The sequence below is a fragment of the Anser brachyrhynchus genome (assembly GCF_964034855.1).
Source record: "Anser brachyrhynchus genome assembly, chromosome: 4".
Classification (NCBI taxonomy): Eukaryota; Metazoa; Chordata; class Aves; order Anseriformes; family Anatidae; genus Anser; species Anser brachyrhynchus.
Genome location: NC_137698.1, coordinates 13,943,686 through 13,968,829, shown reverse-complemented (window position 1 = coordinate 13,968,829; position 25,144 = coordinate 13,943,686). Strand labels below are relative to the sequence as shown.

Sequence of the window (25,144 nt, the reverse complement as noted above, 5' to 3'; positions counted from 1 at the left end):
TTATGCGCCTGGCATTTTAGTCTATGGCCATAAATGCTGGAAATGTCAGTTATATAAGCATCCATCTTTTTCACTACTGCCTCCCATCAAACATTAATGGTAGGAGCTCTAATCCATTCTACACAGTCCCAGATATCTACATTTGCTAGGAAAGGAACTGTAACAGAGTACACTGACAACTCACAGTAAGTAATTACTCTTAGAAATATCTCAGTAAACTCAATTTGCTCCCAGAGGTCTTTTAAATTATATCTCGTTAGAGTGCAATGCTTTTTCAAATGACAAGGTCACACAAAAAAGCAAAACTCTATTTTATCTTTATCAGAGCTTTATCCCCCCACAATAAAACTGTTATAACACATAATTCCAACCAGATAGAGATACTGTGTTTTACTGTTAGAGCCCAGAAAAGCCATAAAGCAAGCAGAGTTGTTGTTTACAGTCACAATAAATCTGGAATATCGTATAGCATCCCAGGTGAGGCAAACGCTTCTACTAATGTGAGCTGCGTGGGAAGGATTTTATTTTTATCTTTTTAATTTTGTAGATAAAATAATTTTCTTCTGAATTTACACTAAAACTTTCTCATGAATCAGGAAAGATGAATCTCAAACTGTAGTAACACAGCAGAACACACACTTTATCTCATCACCCTGCTAAACTGCATCAGGGACTTTATAGCAAGAGGTTATTGAAAAGTAACATGGATTGTGCAGCTTGACCAACAATTCTCGTTTCATTAAATATTGATAGTTGGTGTGCTTTCTTACAATTCCAGCTCCTGAAGCCATGCTACACATTTTCATTTAAAATATTCTTGTCATTGTTTTCCTGAAGAGCTTGAAAATATGTTGTAGTGTGCCCTGAGCTCACAACCATGAGATAAAAACAAACTCTTTCAAATGTGTAAGACCTTGGATTTATTTGCCGATTCCTTGCTATTTGAGAATGAACAAAGAAAGGACTCCTCAGCTTTTAAGTCTTCACTAACAGTACTAAAACAGTTGCCCCACAATCACATAGGACAAGAAGGATAACTGCCATGCAATAGTAGCAACATAGTCACATTTTAGCAGCAATTGTTTTGGCTAAAAAAAATCTGCATCTTATATTAATGAATAGAGATTTCAGTTTGACAGAAGAGGATGAGGTAGAAGCTGCAGACTACATTAAGGATATCCTTAATTTTATCCTCAATTTTTATCCTTAAACGCTGCTCTTAACTGAATATGTGCTTTTATTCTGAATTCCAAGTGATCTGGCAAATTAGAAGAGTGCACCAAAACTAAAATCATCAGCACTGGTGTACCTTAGCAAGTAACAACCTCCAAAGAAATTCTCCAAGCAATTCAGAGGATAACAAGGTGCCATCAGAGAAAACATACAGTCTGGTTTGACAGGTACCATACGGGGGACGGAAAACAACTTAATTCTGCAAGCAGGGATAAGCCCAAATCTTTCTAGAAACAGACCTCAACAAACCCACCTCCTCAAAGCAGAGGTCAGGAAAGCAGAAGTAACTTCGGAAGAATAAATGTCCTCATAGGGAGGGGTTTTTAAATACTTTTGTTTCACAAGGGTATTGTACAGGAATGCTTTGGGAGAGACCAGCAGGAAATTTCAGGGGCATAGTACAAGGATAAGCACTTTCATAACAGTCAAGAGAATTTCTGAGAAGCACTTCCACTTTTGCATTCTTTATCATCTCCTGTTTGACTTTTTTCCGTTTTTTTCACTGACAAGCACAGGATGAGTTTTGCCAAGGGTCAGCACAAACAGACAATCATCTCACATCAGGAACAGATATTTCCCAGAAAGTTTACCTCCTCTGAGCCCTGCCAATGAAAACAGGGGACTCTTCTTCTGACAAGTGATCCTCTCATATTATTTTCTTACATTGCTTATTCAACACAATATATAAAAGGCAAATGCCTAAAATGGATGCTTAGAAATATAGACCATAAAAGCTGGAGCTTTAGCCTGGGACTGCAAGGAAAGAGCTGCAAAAACTTATTCCATCATGGAAGAAAATTAAATGAATAAATTAAATGGCACAAATGTGGTGGAAAACGAGATGTGAGCTTTCTAAGCACAGTTCATCTCAGCTATGCGATCAGCAACACAAACTCAGACAAAAGAAGCACCGGCATCAGGTCCTTCATGTTCTCCGTGGTTTTTGGAATTGGGCTTTGCTGCTGCATTTCAGATTTCAAATTCTTCTCTTCAGATATTTCTGTGATCTTCATTAAGGATTACTGGCTATGAAAAACCTTGTGGATGCAGAGCCTCAGAGCAGCTATTAATGAATACATCTGAAAAATCCCCTGTGAGGAACTAGGAAAAGGCTGCTTGGGCACAAAGCAGAAACCACAGTGGAAGAAAACATCTCAGCTCTCTCTGTAGGTCAAGGAACAAAGTCAGATTTTCTGTCCCTCCATCCCACACATGACAATGTTCTTCAGATTTCTCCATGTAGCAGTAAAAACCATCCAAGATAAAAAAAATTTGGACAGAATTGAAAATCAAAAATTGCTAGTACAGAATGTATTGCAGGTCTTATCCTTGTACTATTTAGCGCATTCTGTGCATGATCAATAAAAGCATGGTTCCTCTGTGTTCCTTTTTCTGCTATTCCATGGAGAACGGCAGTGACAGAGTTAGCACCTCCAAGGACTGATTTTTAGAAACATCTGACCAAGCAACCCTGCTTCCAACTACTTAGTTACTGAAATCTATGGTAAGAACTCACCAGTAATTCAGCCAGTTCAATAAAAACCTAAATAGCTCAAATCTGTCACTGATCTACATCAGGTAACTTAATGAATTTACGTTTATGCCCCTGCATACCTGGCCCACCTGATTTCATGAAGAGAGCCGTGTCACTTTATTCCAGATGTAAATTTGACTGAGAGCGACTAGGAATCTGATCCCATGACTGCAAAAGAGCTGAACTAATTTATGTCACTGTAGAAAGCTAGGACAAATGTCTACATTTGTAAAAACATGTTCTGAGCTTCCTCTTACTTTAATATAGTATCGAATATTTCAAAGACAACTCATAGTTTCAATTTTTTTTTTGCCAGTTCTTTTCTGAATATCTACAAATCCCTGATATATTTTAAGAAAACTAGAAGTGGCTGAAAAAATAAGTTAAATAAATAGCCATAATTGGAAATTAGATTTTCTCTTCCTGTACAACTATGACTTGTGTTTGAATTTATCGAAGTCTGCTGCCGAGCTTTGACTTCTAATGCAGAGCTGAGTTTCACTTTGTCTTCCCTCAAAGAAAACCAGAATGTTTCAAAGTCCAAATGAAAACGATATGTTCAAGTTCTGAACAATAAATTCTGCTGAGGAAAGCAAAAGCTTTCATCAAAACCACAGTTTTCAGTAGGAAAGCATTAGGAGGGAGAATTTTCAGCCAACTCTACCAGATATCTGCATCTCTTCATTCTGATATTTTTACCTTGTTGGTAATGCTTAACAGTGAGTCCCGTGGTTTCCCAGAGCCAAGCAGTGTCTTTGCAGTCAGCATCTTCAGCAGGGACAGCTGAGCCATGCATCTCAGCAGCACAGTCCGGTGATGTCGGGCTCTATGGATCAATGAGGTGTGATTTCCTCTTGGTTTCCCCTTGGCTTTCTAGGAAGGAAGGAGAAAGGAGAATTCACCACTGAGTTAATTCACGCAAGCAGAAAGCGCATTTTTAATGCTTCTAAGGCTCTAAGACTCAGTGCATCGTACACGTCATTCCTATCTCTGTCAGCTGCAAACCAAACTCAGAATATTAAAACAGAAAGATGTATTTTTGTTCGCTTTTTTCTTTATCCTCAGTTTCTAACTGGCAGAAGAGATTATCCAGAGGTCTTCTCTGTATGTTCTTCATCTCTTTAAGAGTCTTTAAATCAAGACTGAATGCAGACTTTAAAAACTATGAGTCAGTTCAGCCACAGGTTTTTTAGGCTTGGTACAGGCCTCAGAGGGTAAAATTTAAAGCCTGCAGGTCACTTTAGAGGACCATCACAGTCCCTTCTGCCACAGAAACCTACAAATCTATGCAATGAGCAACAGACTGTAATCAACCTTTGGCTGCCCTTCCTCATTCTCTAGTTGTATTTTTTTATTGCAATCCTACACAGACATAAAAATTAAAAACATAATGGCAAGCCTGGAATCAAAACAATTTGATTGAGGGCAAATGAAACAAACCAAATGACCAAAGCTGCCTTTCTTCTTTTTTTTTTTCTTTTTTTTTTTCCTTTTTTTCTTTTGCTTTTTTTTTTCCTCCCCTTTTTTAACATCCCTTTTCTTTTTAATGTATAGATCCCACTTGCAGCTTTCCAGAAGCACCAGAAAACTGCAACGCTCTTGAGCAGGAGTTTGGACTGCAGTTTGTGTTCCCCCGTTAAACCTGTGTCACTTTGTGTTCCAGCTACAATCTTTTCCATAACTAAGAATGACCTATCATCGCTTTAATGCCCAATATTGCCCACAAAAGACCATAAACTTTTACTGCAATGATAAAGTCCATTTTTAGCCTTTTAAATAATCTGCATCTTGCCTAGTTGCCCCACCTACTTTCTCCTTGCCAGTTATATTGAGGAGCCATAAACAAAGAGGAAGGAGAATAGCCAGTAAATTACAGTGCAGACAACTGAAAAGGTCAACGTGGTGTGCTTTATTATGGTCTGTCACTGACTATATGGCACGTTAAAATTCATACACTGGTGTTTCAAGAAAATAGAAACAATCTGTAAAGTATGTGAGAAATCAATCAGCAGCAATTGACTCAACTAAAAGCGATTGGACGGGGTGTATCTACAAAGGCCTGTGGGTACCAAGAAACAAAGCTCTCTTTCCTTTCTACTGCCTGAAGTGATGGGAACAGAGACAGGAGCTAAATGCTGGGTGCTTGCAGGTATTTCAGCAACAATGCAATGCACAGCTAGTGAAGGGAACTGAAGCAGCAAGGATTTCCTCACAGTTCCTTTGTCCTCAAGTTCAAGTCCTAATACCAAAAAAAAAAAAAAAAAAAAAAGGTGTTAAATTCAACCAGTGGCACAGGCAATTTTGGCCTCAATGATTTCAATTATTTACTGCAAAAACGGCCAGTGAGACTGCACCCTTAGCTGCAGGGACAACTTGGTGTCATTAACCTGGCTAAAAATTCCTGCTCCCTTACTGCCTGCTTTCAGTACCTCTGGGTGCAGCGGGTGAAGGATGTGCCCCTTTAATTCCACAAACAAATTATTAGACACAGGCCCGGCCAGATGAAGTCTCTTTCCAAGAACTGGCTAATTTTGAGCATGGTTGTGTGTGCATATAAGCACAGAAGAAGAATCAGAAGGAGATGACAGTTTTGAAACATGTTATTTGTGATCAAGACCACCAAACACTAATGAGACACAACGTCTTGCCTGCAGCACAGCCTGATGTATTTTTTTTGTCACATAATTATATGCTACTGTGGCAGAACATATTTGCCACAATGATTTTTCTTTCTATCTATCTACCTACCTATCATGGGGGAGTGGACCAGCAATTTGCAAAAACCCATCTTTAAACAATGACAAAAGACAAGTAGTGTCTGGTCTTACTATTTCTCTTACAACCCGAATAAACGCTCAAGCTCCCTGATTCAGAACAAATGTATTTTATTCTCCTTTTTTCCTAAAGAGGGCTAACGGGAGTTTTCACAGCTGCTGGATTCACCACCACCATCATTTTCTTCTCCCGCAGAACAAAAAGCTATTGTACTTTCATGCTGTAACCACAGCCCTGGGGTCATAAAATGGCACCTCTCCTCCGGGGATTCGGGAGTGCGAAATGGCCACAGAAGATGCCTGTAGCTGGCGGAGTGAATAAATAGTGCTTACGTCTCACCGCTTTGCAGAGATGCAGATCTTCAGACACACCACGATGTCTCTTCCTTCACTGGCGGGGAAGACATCATAGGCAACTTTTCTTCCATTGCTAAACACACTGTCTTTGTCACACTTTGGTCAGCTACGGAGATAATTTTACTAAATCCTCGTCCCCACCATGAACAATGGTTTCTCCTCTCAGTTATTATCGTTACAGATATTAGAATAAAACAACAGCAGCTCTGCACTGAGCCTTATGGAAACCAAACTAATGATCTTGTCTAAAGATTGACTACTTTGGGAGCTTAATTGAGAAGAAAAACTGTCTGTGGAACTGTGATCCAAACCTGAACGAGATGCAGCAAAGGGTCCTGAATCTTTAATGGAAATATCTTAAGGTAGAAAAGTGAAGCTGTAAGTGTGAAGATGTATAAGCCGGTTTATTTACAAACAAAACCCAAGGAGATGTGAGAGAGGTGGGGAGCCTTGCCCATCCCGTGCAAGGTTCGGAAACGGCCAGCTGCCGTTTCTGTATGGCCACCCTGTGCTACACCACAGAGCCCGGTGCAGCAGGGGCTCCTGTGGCAGTGCTGGTCAGGAGAAAGCAACCACATCCAAGGTGCGGCGTCCTGGTGAGCATTAAACACGTGTAATTCCCCTCTCATATTCTTAAAACTACCTCGCACAGCATTCATGGCCAGAGTTCCAACTGTTCCTAAAGGATAAAGGAAGGATTTTTAAAGAAAGTCATTAAATTTACCTGCTGGCTGGCTGAATTTGAGTTGATTGAAAATCGGTCTTTGGTTTTCTAATCCACTGGGTTAGGCTGGCTGAATGGAGTGACCCTGCACCCTTCAAAACCTTCAGTTGCCACAGGTGGTAGCAGATGAGATGTTCAGCACAGGACTTTCCATGTTCTCTTGAAGAACTACGGCCACATCACACACATTTCAGTCACATAGAGGCAAAGCCGGTTATGACTGCAGGTGCATCTCCCCTCAGTCTTCTCTTCTCCAGGCTAAACAGGCCCAGCTCTGTCAGCCTGTCCTTATACGACAGGTGCTCCAGCCCTCTAATTATCTTAGTATCCCTCCTCTGGACTCGCTCCAGTAGCTCCATGTCCCTCCTGAAACGGGGAGCCCAGAAATGGACACAGCACTCCAGGTGTGGCCTCACCAGGGCTGAGAAGAGGGGCAGGATCCCCTACCCTTGAGCATTCTCTCTTCTTTTTCCCCAGCCACATTCTCCAAGTCAATTTATTTCAATTAGACCAACGCCTTTCCTAGCATTTTCTGTCGTGTGTGGTAGTTTTAATGAGCAGGGAAAGAAAATAAATATGAGGCTCAGACTGACGTGACATTCAACTGGAACGGAGTAAAGAGTTCTGTTGGAAGCTCTGCTCTAAGTTACTTCCCTTCCTAGTGGTCTCTGTCTATGCTGTAAGATTTTTGCAAATCTCTGAAAAATGCCAGCTGAAGGGTTTCAAGGGAATAAACCAAAGCTTTAATTGCTGGGATAGAACTGAATCCGTATTCCACCCAGCTATAGACCGGGAGAATTTCCCATCAGATTTTTTCCTCCTGTGACCTTGTGGTTCACAGATTTCAACGAGCTCCTGCCAATCCCCAAGCAAAAGGAAGAGAGGTTGTGAGCTATTTTTTTTTTCTAATACAGGGAAATAAAGCTGATCTTGTAGGTTATAAATAAGTGGGGAAAGAGCCAAGCACACTTTGTTCTACACTTTACCCAGTGGAAGCTGTTGATTCATCACTTATTTAGAATATCACTTATGTTGTCACCTTGTTACCTGCTACGCAGAATTGAAAACAAAAGCAGAAAACATGCACCAGTCACAGCAGACTCTGACTCTATGCTACTTGCTATGTCCTTTGTCAGCAGGGTCATGAAACTCAGTCAATGTTACCTGTGTTTAAATGTTAGTAAAAACATTTAATGTAATGTCCAGTTGTTATAACCTAGATAGAAAAGCTTAGTACTCAGAACATATTTGACATCTTTGGTTAAATGCATCACACACCTTTTATTTCAATTCTGTAATAATTCTCCTTAGATTGCTCTTCCTACTTGGACAGATAGCCAGCAGTCCCAGCAGTGCCCTGACAAAAAAAATTCACATTCAGGTCAAAGAAACACAGAAGTGTTGTTTGTAAAGAGTCTCTTTTGACTAATGTGGGAAATCACTGGTCAGTGTAATTAAGATGTGGTTCAAGACAAGCAGTCACAAAGGTATAATTTAGCTGGGGTTGTATGAAGGATCTGTTCCTCTTCATCACAAAAGGTTGCATACATGGGTTTTTAACATCACTGCAATGTATGTACCAGTAAGTTATAGAAACAGCATGCAGTACCCAAAGTTTATAAAGGATCATTCATACACTATGGAATACATGAACAATTCTTCTGTAAGATACTAAAAGGATGCAAAAATGGTTTATAGGACTTTTCCTCCCCAAAAAGAAATTTGCTCGCTATTCGTTTTGTTCCTTCCCTGCTAGACTATGAGATTGTGCTGTTTCTGTTGTAAATCAAGTTCTGTATGTAAAAGGGTACATCCTTTCTGGGATTTCTGCAGCTTCATAGATGCTTTTCCCAGTTGGATGTGCTTTTGAGGATAGTAGCAGGGCCAAGAGGGAGCTGAAGAAACCTGTGCTGGAAAGCCTGTCATCAGGGCTATTTGAGACTGGAGCTTGGGAAACTCCGGCCTGCTTCCTACAGGATTATATACAACTTATTTCCCTAAACTCATGAATCTATATGCTAGCACAGTCACCCATGGTGGTCACCGGCAGAATTAGGCATCCGTTCTAGGGCTGCTTTCTAGGCTTCTCCAGCCCTCAGGAAAGAAGAACCAGCCTCTCACAAAGGATTCTGCAAACCTGAGTCAGGCCAAAATTTCTCTCTGTAGATCAAACACCACTTCCTAATTCCAGATGGGAGATTCAAACAGTCTAACACCTCCAGCAGCCTCAAAAACAAGAGCCTTTCATACCGCAGCTTGGCTTCATCTGAATCATTTCAGGCCAAACTAGTTTGAATCCAGGCGAAGCAGAGTCTCGATCCCACAACACTACACACGCCGTCACTACACAAGGCAGCGCTGCACATAACTATGGAAAGAAAAATAAGCGGTGAAAACTTGAGCAAATCCAAAACCTGTCCACAAAGCATTTCAGTTTTAATGAAAAGAGTCTGTTTAGACAAAATTCTCTATCATCAAAAACCTGTCTGACTGAGTCAAGGCAGCAAAGCTGCTGTGTTTTTCATCACCTGAGATATTCCCCTTCTGGAAAGTGCATCTGCTGAGATAAAGGGATAATTCTGATGTGTTGGTATTTTACAACAAAGACCTATGTTGAAAATTTTCCATCAAAACTGCTGAAGCAAACTGGGCTTTTGATTAAATAGGAAAAAAGCTCATTTTTCCATCAAAAAAAAAAAAAGTGACCTAAATGGAAATTCTCTCTAGGACTTTGCTCCTGCAGTGCTTCAAAGAAAATTAAATCCCTTCTCATCCTCTGAGATCCCTCTCAGCCAAGCAGCCCAGTTGCTCTGCCCAGCTCACACCACAGGCAAGGACTCCAGAGGAGAGCTGCCACCTCTCTCCAAGGAATAATCACTTGTCACCTATCACCAAAAATATACTTCAGGTTGGATTTCAAGCACAGAAAAAGAGGAATGTAAACCTGAAGGCAAAAGCAGACATGGGGGTTCACCAGCTCATGGATACTGACACGTAGACTTGTTCAGAGTTCGCTGCAGAACTTCTTCCTCTCTGACTCCTTCTTCTTTAGGTATTTGAAAGTGGTGGGAGTGGAGTTTAGTGGAAATTTTTGATACATGCATGGTATTTTATGAATGTACAGGCCTATGGATGAGTACATACACCAGCACTTTTGTAAATCAATGTGTATGTAATTGGGAGCACGTTAACCATCAGAACTGAGCACAGATTACTTTGTGCCACGTCCTTGTTCAAGCCACAGTGCTTTGGAGTCAAGACCCTGGGTAAAGAGCTGACCGGAGAGGTGGGACTCCAAGGCAATATCAATATTCCCAGGAGCCCACTAAGCCCTGGTAGTAAATCTCATTAGTTTGTACCACATGCTGCACTCAAGGTCCAAATCACATGTAAATCCAAAAATCATGTGTAAATCCAAATAATGTGTAAATCCAAAAATCCAAACAGAGAAGGAGCCCACGAGCTCCTTGAGTCTTGGTGATGCATCTCCCAGGTGTGCATTTCTTTCCCAATATTGACACACACATCCACCTCCTGTTAGAAATCAGGTGTGAAGCTGGCACCCGTCAAGCTTTGGATTTGAAAAAACTGGCAAAACATTCATCCCCCCAAAAAGCAGAGCAGCTAATGGCTGTGGTAGTTCCTCACTGTCCCTCTCCGTGTGATTTATGGCTGTACCACAGGGGCCAGAGGACAGCCTGTTGCCACAGTGCTGCCAGTACCTTGATAATCCTTTCCACAAAAATGACTGCTCACTTCCAAAAGGACTGGTTGGCATGTGGAGGGGCTGTCAGCCACAACAAATGACTCCCAGGATCGTTGCTCATCGAAGGGCTGAGCTGAATCAGCAAGTTCAGCTTAGAGGAATCGGCTGGCTCAGGAGCGATGAAAGGAGCATCGCACAGCCACATCAGCCAAGAAGAAATCAGATTCATTTCTCCGCTCCTGTCTGACCTGCAACTTTGCTTTGCTTGGTTGTGTGCTGAATCTTACACCGTTTCTCCTCCTCGCTCCTCCATTCCCTCATAAACTACTCCTTGGGTGAAGCAGAGTATCCAACAAGCAACACTCCCCTGTGCAAAGGAGCTTCATGCAGAGATGCTCGAGCTAAACCAGGGATCAATAGGGAATACTATTCCTTACCAGGACCTCACAAAATCTTAAGCACAGCCTTGGGTTAATCCAACCCCTCAGGTAAGGAGCCTGTCTCTGGTGCCATCACAGGTATCCCTCTCTATACTGCAAAGAATAACCTGTATCAAGGCCTTCAAGGGGCAACACTCCACCTGATGACCAGCCCTGGCATACCACCCAGAGGACAAGGCACAAACCACTCTTTTGGGGAAAAATTTAATGGTCTCTCTACTCCTGCCCCCATGCAGGTGATGTCTGTACTCAACACCTTCTCTTACGCTCTGTCTCTCTTTAGCTCATCACTCGCCCCAACCAGAAACTGCAGACACTCCATAAAAGAGCTAAGTGAATTATATATTTTTTCCCTTTTCCTTTTTAATACAAATGAGATTCATGTTTGAATCAGACTTCAGGGAGAGGTTCAAGGTTAATTCTTTTTTTATCCAAATGGGCTCTCTCATCCTTCATTTCAGCCTACAAAAAATACCTCTGCTTGGCATTTTCTGACAGCCCCGGCTTTATCTTCACTGGCTGCTGAGTTGCTTTGGACATACTTAGCCTGTTCTCAACTAAGAAAGTCAGCCTTAACAAGGTAAAAAAAAAAAAAAAAGAAAAAGAAATAAAGAGGAAGATATAGGAAACAGTGATGATCTCAAGCCTTTTTCTCCCCCAGCCCCTGGTATGAAGTCAGCCCATTGTGAGAAAGCACATAATATAACGCAAGTAGATCATAGAATCATAGAATATCCCGAGTTGGAAGGGACCCACAAGGATCATCGAGTCCAACTCCTGATGGAGAGGAGGGGCAGCTCTACCGTTAACTGGTTCCTGACTGGTTTATTTACCCAATGTCCCCATTTCCCCTGGACATGCCCTGCCACATTCACCAGCCCCCTGTACTGCTACCTGTCTCTCACCCACGGCAGCCAGCCCTATACTAGTGGGTTGGCACCTATGTGACCACGTCCTGGTAGCAAAGGTAGGGAAATAAGGTCATACAACCAGTGTATAATATTCTGCTTGATGACAACCCTGTAAATTTGCCTGCATTTCTCTATTAGACCTAAAGACTATCTTGTCAGCAGAAGAGGGCAAAAACCAGGCTGGTTCCTCCCATAAATGAAGACCAGGATGGCAGTGGAGGATGCCCCCCATGCCCATGGGAACCACCAAGACGAGCTGCATGCACACCACTGCTCTGACCACACAGTCCCTACCTCTTTTGGATGGGGTGAGCCTGTATGAACTAAGCTGCCCTGGCAATGCTTTCGCTCTTAGGCAGGACCGAGCTGAGTCCGGCAAAATGAAGCCGCATATGACTTAAGCATTTAGACTGATAAATGTGAATATCTGTGCTATAATAAAGGAGTAATTTGTGTGAAGGGAAATTGCATTATGCTTATTCAAAGTCAAATTTATTTCTTCCCTTTCTTATTAAGAAACTCATTTTAAAAATCCCAGCCTCAGGTCAGGGTTATACTTATAGGGCTGATTTCATATCTGACAGTGCAAAATTCAACACTCCTATGGAATTCTTCACTGTAGTCAATCAACAGCATAAGCCCCCTACTTGGGCCAAGAATTTCCTATTTTTCTTTTAATTAAAAAATGGCTTGAGGGCATGTAAGGCTTAAATTACTTGCATAGAGAAAAATGCTTCTCTAAGAAACCCATTAGAAGATATGGCTCGAGAGCAACAGAAGCCCTTCAGAATAAACAGAAGTTTAATTTTTTTAAGGTAATGGAGAGGAGGGGAGATATTCTGGAGAGTTTTCTTCAGCTCGTTTTGGACAGTCATGTCCTGCCCTGAAGCCACAGTTGACTTAGCCTCGGAGGAGACCAAAGAAGAGCTGCTGGGGGAAGAGCCAGTCACTTAGCAGAATGGTGACATACTTCTCTGTACATGGACCTCCGCCAACGTGGGTTTACTTAAAATTTGCGAGCCTTGGATTCAAGTCAGTTACAAAAATGCAACCCGAGGATCACTACGGCAGTTTGGCTTGTGTATCAGCTGGCGATTTCATGACATACGTATTGTTAGTTGGCATACAGTGCCCGTAAGCTCTAATGCAAACAGGAGTGGCAAACAGCCCCCAAAACATAAAAGAGGAAAAAGCAAAATCCCAAAGCCACACGTGGTCCTGTTTTGGCTTCCCAGGACTTCACTGCACTCAGGATCTGGAGTTTCTCTTTTTTGCCAGGACAGCTACCACACGCTTAGGCAATCTGAAGGCCTGCCCCAGACGGAGATGCAAAGGCCCTGTGCATCCTGAAGCTGAATGATTTGAGCTGGGAGGATAGTGAGTTGTAATTTTTAGTTGGCAGGCAAGGAGTCAGCAGCGTCAGGTTGTGTTGGGTCAGCAGGTGCCAACAGCACTGCAATCCGTGTCCATATTTGCAGTGGACTTAGAGCTGGCCTCCCAAGACAAGGTGGCTAGGGCATATCCTTTCTGGCTAGGGTGGTAGCATGTCCCGTTGGGCAGGACTTGACAGACAAACTGTTCAGCAGCTTCTTCTAGGGAAGCATCAGAAATATTGCATATACCACAATACACAAACCCTGCTCCAGAGAAATATTGCATATAATACCATACACAAACCCTGCTCCAGATTTTCTTCTGATATCCCTTATTTTCACCTAAATGGTGCAGAATCCTCCTCCTGGGCCTTGCTCTCTAGGAGCAATACCGAAACAAACAAACCAACCAACCCTCCCCCATAAATGGCAGATTGGGCTCCGAATTCTCTCTCCATTGGGAGCCTCTGACCATATAATGGTATTACACTCTAGTTAGGTTTAAAAGCAAAGCCTTGAAATAGAGAGCAGATAATAACATTACAGTGACCAGACACCAGGCTTAAATGACTGAGAATTTCATGGAAAAATATGGATGGGCTCATTTAAACAGTAACAAGCTGTTGTCTTGGCCTAGCTGCAGAATGAGGGAAAACGAAAGGATGAGCTTTTAAAGGGCTCTGAAATGGCAGCCCTGATTTTTGAGCTACAAGCTGATCATCCACAACGAGGGGAATGGAACAACCTGACGCTGGTAAGGATGAAGAAGATCAGAACGTTGCACAGAAGGAGGCATTTCTTATCACCAGAGCAGGGAATTTCTTTCTTCCCTAGCTGCCTTACGAGGACTCCCCTAGGCATGTGGCAAGGACCCTCTGTATTCTTCTAGGCTAAGATAAGTGCCAAGGAGCACCAAAGTCCTGACCCTTGGTGTGCTGAGGAGTGTGGAGGAATCCACGAAGGAGAACACCAGGCAAAACAAAAGGGAATTGGAATTTTATGTTGAAGAGCAAACCGCTACACTCAGCTTTACATCTTGGAGCCCTGATGGATTAGAGCAGGATTTCTCAGGCTTTGTGAATGTGTGATCCTCTTCTGGCTTATCTGCTTGCACGTGATCTTCAATCAGCAGCAGCTAAGCTCCTCCAGGCCAGGATTACAAGCTGCAGTTGCAGGCTGCAGGCATTTCCACTTCCACCCTCAGCCCACTGGAATTGAGCAGTGACCAGAGATTCAAGACAGCAAGTAGCTCACAAGCTAGTGTTAGCGCTTAGACTGGGACTTCAGCTGCATCTCACAGTCCTGCCCTGAAGTCCTGAATCACTTCTCAGAAGAGACAGAGCTGTTTCTGACTCTGGCTGACACTTCTTCCTTTCTTTTTCCCATTCCCTTTACAGGCAATGGCATCAGGTACCCGGCAGTGACTGCTGGAAGAAAAGAAAAAAGCCTTGATTTCACTAGGGATAACATATCCTGGGGGCAAGAAACAGCCTGGAAGAAACAGGAGCCTTCACTGGGACCCAATCAGGACGTGCATCCTTTAGCCAACCTTGTCAGGGTGCATGATTTAGGCTTGAGCTGAGCAAAAGGAAAGTGGCCCGCTAGGACTAGACAAAAGCTTATCCCAAAGTTGTTAACCCATAACTGACCCTGTGTATTGTGGCTGTTGCGTATGCAGTTAAGTGTTCAGCTTGTGTTTGCTGCCCCCCAAATCAGCAGCGCTACTGTCATGGTTTGAGCTGGGACAGGGTTAACTTTCTGTGTAGAGGCTCATGTGATGTTGTGTTTTGGATTTTTGATGAAAACAGTGGTGATAGCACACCAACGTTTTTAGGTGTTACAGAGCAGTGCTTACACAGAGCAAAGGGCTTTTTTTTGCTTCTCGTGCTGCCCTGCCAGCGAGGAGGCTGGGGGTGCAGCAGGAGCTGGGAAGGGACACAGCCAGGACAGCTGGCCCAGACTGACCAAAGGGATGTCCCATACCATCTGGTGTCATGCTCAGTAATAAAATCTGGGGAAGAGAAGGAGGAAGGGGGGAATGTTCAGAGTGATGGCATTTGCCTGCCTGAGATACCATTACAAGCGTTGAGTCCTGCATCCCTGGACGTGGCTGAAAACCTGTGAGCTGACGGGAAGCAGTGGATGAATTCCTTGTTTTGTTTTGCTTTGCTGTGCATGCAGCTGTTGCTTTACCTAGTAACCCGTCCTCCTCTCAGCCCATGAGTTCTCGTACTTTGCCTTTCCAATTCTCTCCCTCATCCCGCATGGGGAGAGCAAGCGAGCGGCTGCTTGGTGCTGAGCTGCCTGCTGGGTTAAAGCACTCCAACCTCTCACCTTGGAGGTGAAACTTTCCACCACAACAGCCTGCAGGCAGTGGTTTATACTGACACATTACACTTTGCACAGAGAGAGAACAGCTGCACCACAAGCTCCATTCAAGGACAGCTGTAAGAAGCTGTCACTTTCTCGCTGCCGGTTACCAGCTCTGATCTTACCCAGATGACCTTAACATCCATTAACGTATCAAAAATAATACCGGTATGACCTGGCAAGTTTGATCCTGTTACTGCCAAAGCTGGATTCTCCCTCCACACCTCCTTTTGCTAACAACCTCTGGGATGTAAAAAGGCTTTTCAATGGCTCAAAGAAACCTTTTCAAGGCAGAAAAAAAAAAAAAAAAAGAATTTCATGAGCTGAACCTAGGAATCTTGCAATGGACTGACACCTCTTTTATTTGCATGTATTTTTAACCACAAGGCCTTTAGCTATGCAGCAGATCCAGTACAGACAGGGCAAGCGTTACCCCTTCCAGGCAGGTACCGTGCCATCTCTGAGGCTTTAGGTACAGTCTCCATACCTTGCCTCTTTTAAGGCCTTCAGACTCCAGCGTAGTGGCAGTGAAACCAAGGCTGTCTCCAAAAGCACAGGATAACACCTTGGCCGTGAGGAGGCAGAAAACATGCTACCGTTTTTTGGCAATTTGAGCAAGAAAATAGAGACCGGCCGCACAGACTTTCTCAATCAGAAACGAATGAAATAGATTCTGCTGGTCTAACTAGGAAATTGGGTGAATGCAATGCTGCCACGTGCTCCTGCTTGTTTAAGAGAGTGGAGGCTGGAGAGAGAATTTAATGTTGGGTTTCGCTAGGAGAGATAAAAAGCAACGGGGACACAATAAATATAACACCTTCTGCCTGGGTTGCCTGGGATACAGCATCTAGGGAAGACAGGTAGAGTGGGTGAAGTACGACCCAGTCCCAATTCACACAGCAATCATTGCCACCAGAATGCATTCACCTTGTGCCATTTTCCATCTTGTTATAACCTTTGTCACGAGAACGGGGTTATTGGATGAAAAAGGCTTTTCCATATTGGCTTTAGCAGCACTGCTGCCACTTCCTTGATCTTTTCAATATTCTGTAATTGATCGGTTTGCCGTCCCAATTTCCCTTTGTTTACAGCCTCTGTATCTTGAAGCTGGCCAGGCAATTCAAGCAGATAAAGGACCACTGAAAAATCCCTGCCTTACAGCATCCTGCTTCGCCAGAGTAATCAAAGATCAGAGGGTCACATCTTTTAGCTGGTGTAAATAGATGTATCTCCAATTATGCCAGTTGGGTTCATTCCCTGCTACAGACCTTGAGCAAGCAAGGCCCATTCTGCAGGCTCGTCCACAGGCCACTGGTCTACAGAAATGACAAAATAAATTGAGAGCTTTCATAAAAAGATGAAGAACCCACATGTCTTATTTTACTCATGACATTTCTTGTGAAAAAAAAAATCTAAATAAATTCTGCCTTGAATTACATATAATGAAGAGAAAAATCTGTAAGATTTTAATCCTTAAAACTACTCCTTAAATTCAGCTTTGTCTTTACTAGAGGCAGGGCTCTGAATCTCTTCTTGACAGTGTTGAGATCAGTCAGCCCTTTGCAAAGACACAAAATCCCTAAGCAACTTGTCAAAACCTGCCACGACTTAATGCTGCCTTTCCATCTACTTCACTGGGCCTTAAAGTACTCCTTTGGTCTACAAGTGAATTTTTCTTCTGCAAAAGGGGAATGATGGTATTTTCTCCATTTCATTTACTTAAATGAGTTTTTAGGGCAGGGGTTCCAACCCCTCGCACATCTAGCACTCACAATAGGAAAGTCAGTTCAAGAAGTCCTTGCCCCAGCAGAGCCTATAACCATCACTCACTACCACCAGCAGAAGTTGTTAGTGTTGCTCCGCCAGCCAGAAGCATAGACAAGAACTCCCTGCCAGGGCAAAAAGCTTCTCTGTGTTACACAGCACCTAATATATGGAAAACCTTGGCCCGTCCCATTAGGGAAATAACATTTTTGCCTGCTAAAACATGAGCCTCTCTCTGCAAAAAACTAATATCGGTAGAGCCCCTCTGGCAGCACTCCTTCTGGCCCCCTACCGAGTAGCACAGTGCTATCAGCCTCCTGTGGAGGCAGCTCTGCCCAAACACATTCACCCAGTGAGGGCGAGTGGATGGTGTATCACTCACCAAAATCACCACCACGAGCCCTGTGCACCTCGTTGGCCGTGAGGACGTCAGCCTCGCTCCGAGAGCAGGGGTCCAGGGCCTGCCCTCAAGCTCCAATTTTCCAGCTGGTGCCGCAATTATCAGGCAGCTCACAAAGTCTGTATGTAAATTTATAACAAAATAATCAACTGGGGAGAACAAAGCACTCCTGCGAGTGAGGCACTTACTGCATTGATTGCATTGGGTACGGACACAGCACAAGGAAGGTCAGCATGGAGCTGTTCTATAGAGGCTGGTAATTTTTTTCACTCTGTACAAGAGCCATCTCTGTTTGCAGTCCTACAAGAGTATTAAAAAGATTACGCTGTGTATACACGCAACATACTTCGACCACATGGGATAAAGTATAAATACTCGGAAAATTACAGTATCTTTGAACTTTCCAGATCAATCTGTTTGAACTACATACATCTTTTTAAGTTTACAATACACTTCTTGACATCAAAGGAGGGGGAAAAAAAAGATAGTGTGTTTTTTTAATCAGGCTGATTAGAAGAACTGCTGTGACATCTTTTCTATGCAGTATCAATAATTCAGTGATTTTTTTTTAAATTGCAGTATTTTGTATTTTTTAATCTCTTGTTTTATTTGTCTGCCTTTGAATTTGTTTCTAGGGAGCTATTGCATTGGAATTCCAGCATTAATTCTTTGCTGGTTTGGTATTTTAGCTTTTTAATATTTGTTAGAAATCTGAACTGGGAACAATTTAGTTTTGTATTGGCAAAATAAATTGATCGAAAGCAATTCGACAAACAATCACCACAAAAAATCATCTTGTAATGATCTGATTTATTACGCATCTATTTCTCTCAACCAGGAGTTAATTTCAAGAGCATTGCGTCTATTCCTGAACAGCTCAGACACACTGAACAGATGCATACAGACCAGCACAGAGGCTTACCAAAAAATAAGAGCCATTTCATTTTTTTCTGTCCACATTGGCACAGTGAGTATGGATCCCACAGATCAGTTTAGCCACCTTGGTGTCAGTTTGGTTAAGCTGCTTTTCATCCATTAAGGATCAGGCCCCTGGTTTTCCATTAAGTTCTTGAGGATTTCAGTGAAGCACAAGTTCTGCTAGAATACCAAAGTAGCACAGCTTCGTCTCTAACCCTGTGCAGCAAGCAGGGGTCACTAGGTAAGCTTTCTCTTCTTTGCTCTTTGAATTTTAATTGGGGTTATTTCACAGCCTGGCTCTAATTTCCAACACTAATTTATAATGAAATCTCTGTCTTTTGCTTAGCTCCTGGCTTTATGCTTCTTGCTCGCTGGGTTGCTCTGGATATTGTTAGCTGACTCCCTGCTGAGAAGCTCCAAGTAAGTGCAAAAAAATAAAAAAAAATAAGAAAAATTGGCAGTGCCCTTCCCTAAAGGTTTTTCACATAGAGGTAGCTAGAGTTAGATTTCTGCCCCACATTTCAGTGCCATTCGCTCTTTTTGCATCATCTCAGCATAACACAGTGAAGAAACTGAAGTCGCGGACCTTCAAGGGCATGTAAAACTTGCAATAATCTAGGCCCTAATTATGAAAGCAGAGTATGCCAAGCCTGTCGCCAGAGCACCTGTGTTGGAAGGCAGTCAATGAAGGCAACAGGATACATGGCAGCGGCATCTGGAAGGACCAAAAGCCATTGAAGTTAACAGTCAGCAAGTTGACTGTACCAGCCACCCAGACATGTCCTCGCGATTCAGGAGCAACAGTTCCCAATATTGTGGTTCACTTCGTAACACAGAGGCTGGAGTCGAACACCTTCCCTCCCCAGCTCACCTTGGGGGCTAGGAGCTGCCAAAATGCAGGCAGCGCGGTCCCTTCTGCAACCGGAAACTATCTGCTGCAGGAAATAATGCCGCAAGCTGGCTCTAAATCAAGGATATTTCAAATGTCAGCCCTGCAAATGCTACAAAATACAGCAAGTGCAAGGCTCAGCTATCAGCGCAGGACTTTACAACAGTGGCCAGATGGGAGATGAGCTATCCCCTGCTCTTTACCAGCCTCTGCAGCGTGGCAAGGCTGCAAGACAACTGGGAATGTGCTCAGCAGAGCACACAGCCATCTCACACGTCATGTCTTCGGTCTCTATCACTCTTTCCTGCTTTTAAGTTACATGGATCGCTGCTGGAGCCCCTACCTACTGCTCCTTCTTCCTCTCAGGTGCTGGGAATAGTCCTGTGAGTAGGGTCCAGGCAGACACGGGATGGTTTGCAAGGTCCTGTCTTATGCTCCAGCCTGGCACCATTGTTGTGCTGGGTTTGATGTAAGGTTAATATTCCTGCCGGCATCACAGGCCTTTGACACCCAAACCGGATCACTCAGTTCCACCTACTGTTGCCAGTAACGAGCATTATCCCAGCAGTTTGATACATGAAGCTGAAGAATGGTTAGATTATCACCAGTTATGCAGACAGCCCATTTGACAGCCTCTCAATGATGTTTTCAGCTGTCAGTTACCGCAGCCACGGCGTACAAACCACAAAAGGGACACAGCACTGAATATGCACTACGGAGAAACCTATTTTGGAAGAGTCAGGCTTCTGGATAAATACACTTTATGACATAATTGTGCTAACTCGAAATCATTTGCTTTATCTCTTGGCAGAGAGGCAGTTTTCCACATGCAAATTAATTATAGGACGCTCGACTCCCATCGACACTAAAAGAGAGGGTGGGTACGAACATTTCCAGCACCAATTCTGTGCTGCAGCACACGCTTGCGTGACAAATGTCAGCAGCACTACAGCTTGCCTCCACAGACAGCAGTTGTAACTGAACTGCAATATTCGGTCAGATTAAAAGAAATAACTCATTTTCAATTTAAAAGATTCACCAGTGTAAAGGGAAATAAAAGCTATAGAAGTCAGTATTTCAACTTAAATGGACAAGGTTTACAGGAAGCATATGATCAACTTCTCTCTGGAAATCAGTCTCGTTTACAGTTCCTCAACCCAGGCAACCCACGTCACTGATCTGTTTTCAAAATTATGGCTTAATGCACTTACTGCTGGAGGGAGGAACTGAAGCTGTATGGAGGAGTTTTACTCTGATTATTTTAATGAAAGGACGACGCAGAAACATTAACAGACAAACATCATCTTGATTAATGAGATCTTTGAAAACAGTATCATAGTTTCTTTGAATCCTACCTTTAAGCGAAGCAATCCACATTTTGTCTGTAAGCTGTAGCACAATGACCTGGAACTATTTTTTGTCATTTTTTTTAGCACAATACATGATGGCAGCTTCCTACTTGATTGAACTGTCAAAGATACCTGACAACTATTTCATTTTTTTCCATAGTTCCAATAAAACTCAGAAAAAAACATGCAAATTCAAAGCATGCAGCAACAGTAACCCAGGGGAGATTTACAAGGTCAAAGGAAGCTTTCTTTTTGTGCTCCGTCCCCATAAAATTCTTCTGCAACCATTTCACAAACTAGCAGCTATTTTAGTTATGTTCCTACCAGGTTATACACTGGATATTGGATTCCAACATGGCCAATCTTGGCATCTCTGATCTCACTGAAGACATGAGGATATATATTTGGTTGACTTCAGTCCTAAAGAAGTTTGGACCACTCCAGCACTGACACAGAAGTGTCGCAGAGGTGCCAGTATTTGCTAAATAGTTTTGTTTCCTCTGCTAGCAATCCTGTAACAACAAGGAGGCATCCTGAGTTAGGGGTGAGTTAAGGGACTTGTGAAATCTTCATTCTCCAAAATACTCAACCTCCAACTGGACAAGACCCAAGCAACCTGTTTTATAGGGCCTACTTCGAGCAAGGGGGACCAGAGCCATACAGATGCCTCTACTAATCTGTATGATGCCCCAAACCCAGGAAGGCTTTAAACTAGGAGAGCTCTCCCTGCTGCCATTCCAGTAAATGCTGGAGAATTAATAGCATCACAGATCATCCCCATTGCACGGTGAACAGTCCAAGAAAGGCAGATTAACACCGTGCATTAACTCTTCCCGACGTACACTTTCCTCTGGCAAACACGGAAGAGCTCTGATTTACTTCAACCACTCAGCAACTGCCCTTAGAGAAAAGGCCCACATCTAGCATTATTGCACTGCTGGGCTGTTTGCTCACCACACAGTAATTTCTGCACCAGGGCACTCAGGGAAGGTGTAGGCAAGTTTCCCATTCCTAGTTTCATCTGTAACTAACAGAGAAAGAACAGGCATGCTTGATTTGGGAATGGCTGCAAGCAGCAAACCAGCATTTCAGGCAACATTTTCCTTGTCCTTTGAAGAGTTGTTTTTTTTTTTTTTTTTTTGGTAATCAGAAGAAAGCCTACTGGATTTCTCACATAAGGAAAGGCAACTTGGAGCACGGTGGCTGAGCGACATAAACCCATGCTTGCCATTTTCCATGCTGTACTAACGGATCTGCCACCCACAGCATTTTGACCAGCAAGTGCTGGGTTGATGGTGCTGCTACTCGTGTGGCTTCAACAGCAGCAGGCACATCTGGAGATTTGCACAGTGGGGATTCAGCTCTTAAAAAAATAAAAGTTAAAAAATGGCCAGCAGCAGTGAGAGCATCCCCATTGACATCAAAAGCTGTGCATCCTTAAGAGCAAACATGCTAACAGCACAGGCAGACAGGTGTGCAGCTATGCATGCCCACAAAGAATAAAAACTGCCTTTTGCAGCAGTGCAGCCCTCTGCCAGACAACTTGTACTCAACATTTATTGATTATATCTTCCTCCAAATGTGAAATAAGCGAAGCAAAACAAAGCAGAAGCTAAACGGAGCAGAACAACATGAAACCCGTGCGGGATGAACAGCTCCGTGCCCACTGCCTGAGGCAACCTGCTGCTGGAGGATAACGTGCCAATGCTAATCAGATGATCACTTTCCCTTCCCATTAGGCATTCTGCTAACTCACCGGATAAGCTTTTCCTCTCCTATGGCTCCTCAAGGACTTCCAGCTCAAGTACGGAGGCAGCCCTGCTTCCTCTCTGAGCCACATTTCAGTATTATTGTTCCTTAGCCCCGAGCGCAGCCCTGGAGGTGCTGAACACCACAGTGGTGCTGAGCAGTAACTGGCCTGCAGTGCCGCACTGTCAGCTTTCCAAACTTTGCCACCTATCTTGCCCTTTTAAGAAAAATTACACGATCCTGCAGAGCACGGACTGTTGAAAGACTGTGTACTGATCCCCTGCTGGGTAGAGGACTAGGTTACTAGAGGGATGGCAGAGTACAGTCTCTGTGCAGAAAACAGCCACAATTCCTTCTTAGAGGGGCTGGACCTTCCCTGTGCTGAGAGCCAAGAAAGCCTGCAAACAGCTTTTGCCAGTCACAGACACACACCTTTTTGTTTCATCCAGCAGTAATACATTAGGAAAAAAAATAAAAAAAAAGAAGAAGAAAAAACCACAACAGACTGTGGAAGCAGTAAAACTGTACATTGTATCAGCTTCAAGGCCACACACCTCCCATCTCATCCCATTCCAAGATAAATACAACATAGTTTTTTGGCAAAGACAAAAAAAAGAGAAATGTTGCTTTGGGACACCTTAGTAGGTCACAGGGCAGGAACGTATATGAAGGATTTTCCCTACATTCAGTCCTGCCTGCTGAGTGGAAATGTCTGGTCTTGCTTACAGGGCTCGATCCAAGGCACCTCAAGTCAGTGGTTTCCACCAGGCTTTGAATGCATCCCGAAATCTGACTTGTAAAAATAACGGCTGAGCGCAAGGAATAATGCACATGAAAAAAAACCCTCTTGCATACTAAGTAGGACTTATTCGTTCTGGTGTGTGCTTGATCATCTGCTAACAAAAAAAATATAAACGTGTGTATATATATCTGTATCTATATATATATTTAGTCTTCATTGAAGATGAAACACTCCAGAATGAGAAATGTTAGTCAACTGCTGAGTCAGACACGCAATTCAGCATTCCAGACATATCACCTACAGTCTCAGACACGTTGCCAGCTAAATGAGACAGATTAGCTGGCTATGTTCGTATCTGGGTCAGATATGCAGCATACTCAGAGTTACCACCCACCGATTCACATAGATATGTAGGAAACTGCATCTGCACACTGCTTTCACCACAACGATCCATAATCAGGTATGCCTGATATAATGTGCCTACCTGAAGCCAAACTCATCGCTGTGCAGCGGCCATTAATGGAAAATATATCATGTTTGAAACATAGGCTTCCTGGGGCCGTAGTAATGTGACCGGGTGAAGTCACTCAGAAAATGTTACAGCCTACCATAGCTGCACAGGAATAGTATTTTCTTTTATTATTCTGATTATTACTCTCCAAACATGGGAGACAGCAGCCAAGCTGTTCAAGTAACTGGAACAAGGGATTCAGCACCAGCAGAACAGAAGAGCTCTCTCTAGCATTAGAGACCCACCGCTAGCCTTTTCTATCAGTTTTCTGAGACATTGTGGAAAATTTGGGAAGCAAATAAACCAAACATCCCCCTGAGCTCAGCAGAACTCAGGTACCAGGCCACTGCTGATGCCTGTACTGCAGTGTGAGGTAGCTGATTATCCATGTGCTTAAACACATTGCTTTCTCAAAGCTCGTGTCGGACTTCAGATGGCACGTTATTTCTGTAATGAATACATACTTACTATGATGGTGACTAATCACTGATAGTAGCTTTTTATACAGTGAATGAGATAAAGGCGGTTACAGGACAGCTAGCCCATATTTTATGTTACGCCAACTTCCTACTGTGTCAACAGAAATACATTTGGGGAAGGACGTAACAATTTAGGGCATAACAGAGAGAGTGGAGATGAATAAGCCACCTCAGCACTTACATTTTTCAGTCCCGCATGATGACAGAAGTTTATCTCTTTTCTATGCCCACCTAGTATAGACTAGGTAGTAAAGCACAAGTAAAGAACAAGTAAGGCAGGGGGGTAACCACAGGGCTACATACAGGTATTATAAGTTGTCCTTTCCAAGTTTTCATTTTACAAACGTGGCCATGATAAGGAAAGGCCCTGCCCAACACTGTAATAAAAAAGAAGGGAAGGGGCAGAACCTGAATGCAGGCCTATCTTCATCTTCAAACTTCTCTGCAGAGGCACAAGGTTGCCCTATCAAAATACTTCCACCTGTGTTGCAGATTTGACAGCAACTCAACCCTACTAGTCATAAATATTCCCCGACCCATCATACACCTTCTCATCTCAGGGCCACTTTGCTCCACCTGCAGGTTAAAGCACCCACCTAGAGCTGCTCCTAAAATGCTCGCCCACCTGTGTCCCCCACATCACAGCCAAGCAGTCCCGTACCCTGTGAATGCTGCTATGTGAAGAGCAGAAGAGAAGCCTGTCCTTGTCTCAACCCCTAGAATAGGAAGGAACCAAGTTGTTATACCTGGTAATTAATTCATAGCCCCCAGTACTGTTAGGACACTGTTTTGCTCATGTAGCACGGAGCTGAACTGTATCTGCTGAGCATCAATGTAATACTGATCACACCGGGAGCTACCAAGGTCTCAGCTGAAATACTGGCCTGAAGAGGAACTACAAATCCATTCATTCTTAGAAAA

At 43.3% G+C, this 25,144-nt stretch overlaps 2 protein-coding genes across 2 annotated transcripts in view; one reads left to right on the top strand and one right to left on the bottom strand.

The window, feature by feature from the left end:
* Window positions 1-25,144, top strand: part of LOC308195067 (uncharacterized protein) — a 1,623,621-nt gene that overhangs the window by 71,796 nt on the left and 1,526,681 nt on the right. The gene's annotated exons all lie outside the window — the stretch shown is intronic.
* The window catches only part of LOC308195061 (uncharacterized protein), a 535,750-nt gene that overhangs the window by 416,011 nt on the left and 94,595 nt on the right, over window positions 1-25,144 (bottom strand). Inside the window, exons 13-18 of the mRNA XM_080591884.1 lie at window positions 17,775-17,886; window positions 8,873-8,990; window positions 7,901-7,979; window positions 6,623-6,790; window positions 4,793-5,006; window positions 3,467-3,640 (exon numbers count right to left, since the gene is read on the bottom strand). The gene's annotated coding sequence lies outside the window, so the exon portion shown is untranslated. The remainder of the gene's footprint in view (window positions 1-3,466; window positions 3,641-4,792; window positions 5,007-6,622; window positions 6,791-7,900; window positions 7,980-8,872; window positions 8,991-17,774; window positions 17,887-25,144) is intronic.